Source organism: Lolium perenne, chromosome 2 (genome assembly GCF_019359855.2).
Source record: "Lolium perenne isolate Kyuss_39 chromosome 2, Kyuss_2.0, whole genome shotgun sequence".
Classification (NCBI taxonomy): Eukaryota; Viridiplantae; Streptophyta; class Magnoliopsida; order Poales; family Poaceae; genus Lolium; species Lolium perenne.
Genome location: NC_067245.2, coordinates 270,363,605 through 270,369,405, shown reverse-complemented (window position 1 = coordinate 270,369,405; position 5,801 = coordinate 270,363,605). Strand labels below are relative to the sequence as shown.

Sequence of the window (5,801 nt, the reverse complement as noted above, 5' to 3'; positions counted from 1 at the left end):
CCTAGTCTCTTCTCCATCTTTATAAGCAGCGCCCAATCCTCCCTTGATTCACTTTGTCCCTCCGTAAATTGCACGCTCAATGTCACTTGCATTGCTGCCGCATCTCCTTGTTGAAGTTCCTCACCAATGTCCAGGCCATCATCGATTGTGGCATCTGTGGGAAGGATGATTCTTGGCGACTCTCGCAGCTAGACTGTGCGATGGCGAGGAGTGTTTGGACATTATCGTGTGAAGAAATGGTCGAACATATGTGTCAGGCACAAGAACCAGAGGCACGGAATTGGCTGTTCACTATGATCGATACACTGCCGCATGACCAGCTAGTGCGTATGGTTGTTACCGCTTGGGCGATATGGCACGCACGTCGGAAGGCAATTCATGAGGATCTCTTCCAAAGCCCTTTGAGCACTCATCATTTTGTTGAGAGTTTTCTGAGAGACCTGGAGCAGTCTAGTAAGAGCCATACAGTGGACAAGCAAGCTCCAGGAAGGTCACCGTCGCACCCGCGTTGGGTCAAGCCACCTAGCGGCGTGATGAAGGTGAATGTGGACGCAGGGCTTGCGAAGACTAGGAGGGCGGGAGCGGTGGCAGCCGTGGCACGCTCGGATGAAGGGGTTTTTCAAGCCTTTTCTGGGGGCCTCCGCGGTGGTATTTCATGCGATCACGGACCCCGAAACTCTAGAAGCAATGGCAGTGAGGGAGGGCCTGAACCTTGCCCTTGATCTCGATCTATCCAAGATACGAGTGGCAAGCGATTGCTCCTCGGTTGTAGTGGCATTAAAGGAAGTCAACTTGGGCAAGTATAGCCATGTCTTGCAGGAGATCAAGGCTGTGGCGAGGGACTTGTCGGAGGTGGTTTACGTGCATGAAAATCGTCGCTCGAATAAAGAGCCGCATGATCTGGCTCAATTTGTGTCTTCGTTTCCAGTAGGTCGATATACCTGGCTTGTTAATCCGCCTGAAGGCGTTTGTATTCCGCACATTATAAGTTAATAAAGGGCTTGTTTTATGGTACCTTTTACCACTCGTGGTACAGGGAGTGGTATGAATTGCAACATACGGCTAAGATTAAGCAGTGAAGATTAGGCCCATCAGGCCCAGAAAATCGTAATTATGAAGGAAAAAAAAAAAGCGCTGAGAGCGATAATTGACAGCGACCAGAATCGATCTGTTTTTATCACGCCGCCGCCTCGAGTGGACGCCGCCGCCTCTTCCACCGGGCACACGCCGGCGCCACCTCCACGCCGCCGCCGCCTCTTCCTGAACAGCGTCCACCGCCTCCGCCTGGCACACGCCGCCGCCTCCAGATGACGCCGCCGCCAGCGGCTCCACCGGGCAGATGCTAGCGCCCTCTCCACGCCGCCGCTGCCGCCTCGTCCTGACCCGCGGCCACCCCGTCCACCTCCCACGTGGACACCGCGCCGTTCCTCCTGCTCGACCAGTTTGTGTAGAACTGCAGAACACCACCGGTCCAATCTCCTCCTGGAGGTACGTGTTCCCCTCAATCATCCGTGAGTGAGGCTTGATGGGATGAGTTCAGAAAGAACCTTATTTGCATAGAGTGGCCAATTTGTGATGACTTCAGAAAGCATAGACCCAATCAGTCAAACAAAGCACCTGAGGCACCAACGGAATCAAAACCAGAGATGATACAAACAATGTCAATCTTCACTGTACCATGAGCAGACAAAATTATTCGGTACTGTAAGGCAGAGACGCATTGAATGTGTATGCATATAAATTTTCATTAATTCATCTAGCACTTGGAAGAAACTTTGGTCCATGTTTCGTGTGGGTTTTTGTAAACAAATCAGTGATATGGATAGGATAATTTGAGGCATTCTGCATTTCAGGTGTTGTAGTATACTAGTACGGTGCCTACCAGTTCAGTCTAAGTAGCTTATCTGCATGTTTACAAAACCCTGATATTCTTGGTTCCACTCTAACAATCCAACTTACAGAACAAATGATGTTGCTCGTGAAATTGTCCGAAGCTTTTAGTAATAGTTGGACTAGGACCATGAAAGAACAATTATTAGGATATAACTTTTTTTTTTGTTTGATTCAAGAAGGCTAGGGTAGAAAATGCAAGCAAGGCTTCCACTAACAAAACCCAAATTCTTGTTAAAGTTGAATAGCAATAAATATAAGGCAAAGCACATTGTTGAGTAAATGATCAGCCCCAGCATGGAGCCAGATACACGTAATTAAATGCCATCCTTGGCGACCGTGAAAATAAGAATGCTGAATGTGTACTATGATAATTTTGCTAGGCTAGTAGAATTGTGACCCTAAAAAAAGTAGAATTGTTTTTACAATATGAGGAAACAAAATATTTTACTGATATATTTGTTCTGTTAAATGAAGTATATTATAAAGCTGTTTTTTCTTTCAAAGAACTGATTTACTTGACTAGTAACATGAATCTTATCTTTATGATGGAGGTTTTCAGACATGGATGATCAAGGCTCTGGTGAGGAGAAGCACGAAGAGTATCGCCGCATGGTTAGCAGGACGTTCGCAAGCGAGGAGGAAGGAAATCAGTTCTATGATGGTTCAATGTTAGAAAGGAGGAGGTGAAATACTTGCGAGGCAACAGGGTTTAGAGTCTGAATTATTAGCATTGAGGGTGTGTAGTGAGACCAGCACCACTGTAAGATTTTGCTTCTCGGTTGGTGGCGAACAATGCTGCAAGTGAATTATTAGCAGGGATAGTCTGTGCTGGTGTTGCTACTGGGTCCTTTGTTTCTTCTCATATCAAGGAGTAAGAAGTACTTAATGTTTGCTTCCATGAACCACATGTGACATAAGTGATATTAGGAAACCGCATTGTTAGTGGCTCATGGTTTGAATTTGTGTGTTGGAGAACCTACAGTAGGTAGTTAATCTCCAGCTGCTACTTTTGAGTCCAAAGAAGGTGAACGTGAGGATGTCCTTTATCAAATTGAAATTGCATGTATATTGAACCTGAACCTGGAAATACAACACACCAAGTAATAAGTTATGAAATATAAATGAATTGTTAACATGATGAAACATCCTCAAACAATAGAAAATAACAGAGAGTAAATGACAGAAAACTAAAACATCCTCTAAAATGACAGGACTTGCCACCAGATATTATGAATTCAATAATATTTACAAGTCACTCACGAATCACAGCTTAACAAAAATACAAGTTCAAAAATAAATTTTAAGACAGTTGCTGAGGCGACTGCACTAGTTGCCACTGAAAATTTGATCATTTTCTGTGTAAGAACCTCAAGCTCCTTTATCTTGTCCTGATGTGGAACATCTTTCTTAATAATTTCTTCATCGCTTCCAACTCTTCTATCACCGCATCAATGAAATGTTAGATATGTCTCATGTTGAATATTGTCGCTACATAATTGTTTCACAATATTATTTTCGTCCCAAACCTCCTCTTCCAAATCATCTATCAATAGGTGATGTCTTGTTACCTCCAACTGTAACCGTCCGTCTTAATTTTCTCAGCATCCACTTGAGTAGCCTTGTCGTGGGACCTAAGACAGCTTGGGTCGTCGAAATCATGAACAATCTGATCACTGAAGAAAATGGACTGCTCAAAACCAGAGAAAACATCAAATGGCAGATCGAAAAACATCACAGGGATGCTCGCAAGCTTAGTACAGTAAGCATGTACACGGAAGTGCTCAAAGACTCATCACGTGGCCAAGACATGCTGGAGTCCCCACCCTCACCAGTGTAGCCATTGTGTCCCGGCCTCAAGGCATGAACAGCCCCTAGAGGAAGAGAGCTAGCTGAAGAAGATAACATAGGTCATCATATATTTATGTATTATTAGTGCTTATTACCATTTGACAGATTGCATGCGAACTTGACCAAACAGTACTCATTTTAATACTAGTAGAACAATGCATTTGACTCATACGGAAAATCAGGACAGGATTACACACACCATCTAGTAGTTTCCTAATGACTTTATTGGCAATTTTTGACAGAGCTGAGTTCAAAGATCAAAATCATGACATGAAAGATTGTCAGAATACATGTCAATGCTAGAAAACTCAGGAGTAAAATGGCACCAAGAGGCCAACAAAGGATATAAAATGGCAAAAAGGAAAAAACTATTACAAATCCAGATTCTTTATCTCCCTGCATGGAAATAAGAGGAAGCAATGAACTCTTGAACAATGAAAAAAGGCAACAAAACAACTTATTGTTTGAATAGATGGGAGATACCAGCCGGTGATATAAATAATAATCATTAAGATTTATACTGACCATGTATTGCATATTTTAGGCATCTTCTATTTTTATTTCTTACTCTGAGACTTGAAATACACACTAACAGTACTGAGTAATGACAAAGCCCGGATTCTCCAGGCAAGCAACAAAGAATGAATAAATAAGATGGTTGCCAATCATATCGAGTGGAACTAGAAGATTGATTAACTGATTGTTATATTGGCAAGTGAGTTTACTACAGTTCGGGGATTTTTCAGATAGATCATATCACACGTCTCATAGCCTTATGAATCAAGGAGTTGCATATTATACCTTCTTTTAGGTAGGGTAATAAAATCAATTTGCTGTCAGCGCGATAACATTGCTGATATGTACTAGATAGAAAATAAAACAAGTACTTGAATGAACCATTGAATGGATAACTACTAGTTTGCAGAAGAGAAAACTACATACAAATACAAAAGATAAAATAGAGATGGGGGATCAGTAGATAAGGACAAATGCTAAGAGATAGCGAAGGTTGCCATGGTTCTTACCTTTCAGGTTGCAGAGGAGACGACGAAGGTGGGGCGAGACGAAGCGCGCCACGGACGAGGAAGGTGGCGCTGTCGGGTCCTTGATTGGGGCCAGGCGGGAAGGCGCCACGGGCGGGACGTGGCTAAGTTTGGGGTAGGAGGACGGGGGCGGCAGGTAGGTGTGGATCTTGCGCAGAAGAGGGACCAATGCGGTGGGGCGCCGGAGTTGCCCGGGAGTTCGGCGGCGGCACCATGCATCCGTGTTGACTCGCTGGATAAGGAGACGAGGGTTACGTTTTTTCCCTGAATGTCAACGCATTGCACTTGAATTGGGCTCTCTTGGGCTCTTAGGCCAGGCCCGTTCACGGCCTGTTATGGTACGGTGCTGAAATTTGACTGTGGTATGAATAATACTTCTCATCTGTTTAGAAGTGGTATGAATTGTTATAGGCCATTGGATGAACGAAAATAGAGGGCTGTTATTTATTTGAGGGTACCACAAAACAACTCTAAAGGAAGGATGCTGTTCTCAAAAAAAAAAAAACGTACACAGCTCTGTTACAGTCTCATGGCAGCCACCTCTCCCTTCTAATTTCAATCAATCTAGTGATCTTTTTCCCTTCGAATTAAACATAAATTTTATTCTAAGGTTAATAGGATTTCCATTCAGGGCATTGAAATCTCGTTTTAGTGCACTTTAAAACGTAGCAAATGGCCATCATGGCTATTATAAGCAGTCCGATCCCCTTCCATGCCCCATCGCCTAGTCTCTTCTCCATCTTTATAAGCAGCGCCCAATCCTCCCTTGATTCACTTTGTCCCTCCATAAATTGCACGCTCAATGTCAGTTGCATTGCTGCCACATCTCCTTGTTGAAGTTCCTCACCAATGTCCAGGCCATCGTCGATTGTGGCACGTCAGAGGACCTAGGCCTGGTTCCTTTGCTGGCTCCTTTCCTTCCTATCGTCATTGATTCCTTGTGCACCCTCTGATAACATTTTTTTGATGTTGTTGTTCTGTTCTATTCGCTGTCAGAATCACCTCCGATGATTTCCG

The 5,801-nt window shown here is 43.9% G+C and overlaps 2 long non-coding RNA genes across 3 annotated transcripts; one reads left to right on the top strand and one right to left on the bottom strand.

Annotated features, from left to right (window-relative positions):
• The first annotated feature begins 1,080 nt into the window (after positions 1-1,080).
• Positions 1,081-2,791, top strand: LOC127335928 (uncharacterized). Its single transcript, XR_007873071.1, has 2 exons — positions 1,081-1,488; positions 2,453-2,791. It is a non-coding gene; the product is annotated as an uncharacterized lncRNA (long non-coding RNA).
• A 279-nt stretch (positions 2,792-3,070) lies between these two features.
• Positions 3,071-5,209, bottom strand: LOC127335927 (uncharacterized). Of its 2 annotated transcripts, none has more exons than XR_007873069.2 (2): positions 4,767-5,209; positions 3,071-4,137 (listed from the first exon to the last, which is right to left on the bottom strand). It is a non-coding gene; the product is annotated as an uncharacterized lncRNA (long non-coding RNA). The 2 variants fall into 2 exon arrangements; XR_007873070.2 differs by having other exon boundaries at positions 3,071-3,782.
• Between the last annotated feature and the right edge of the window lie 592 nt (positions 5,210-5,801).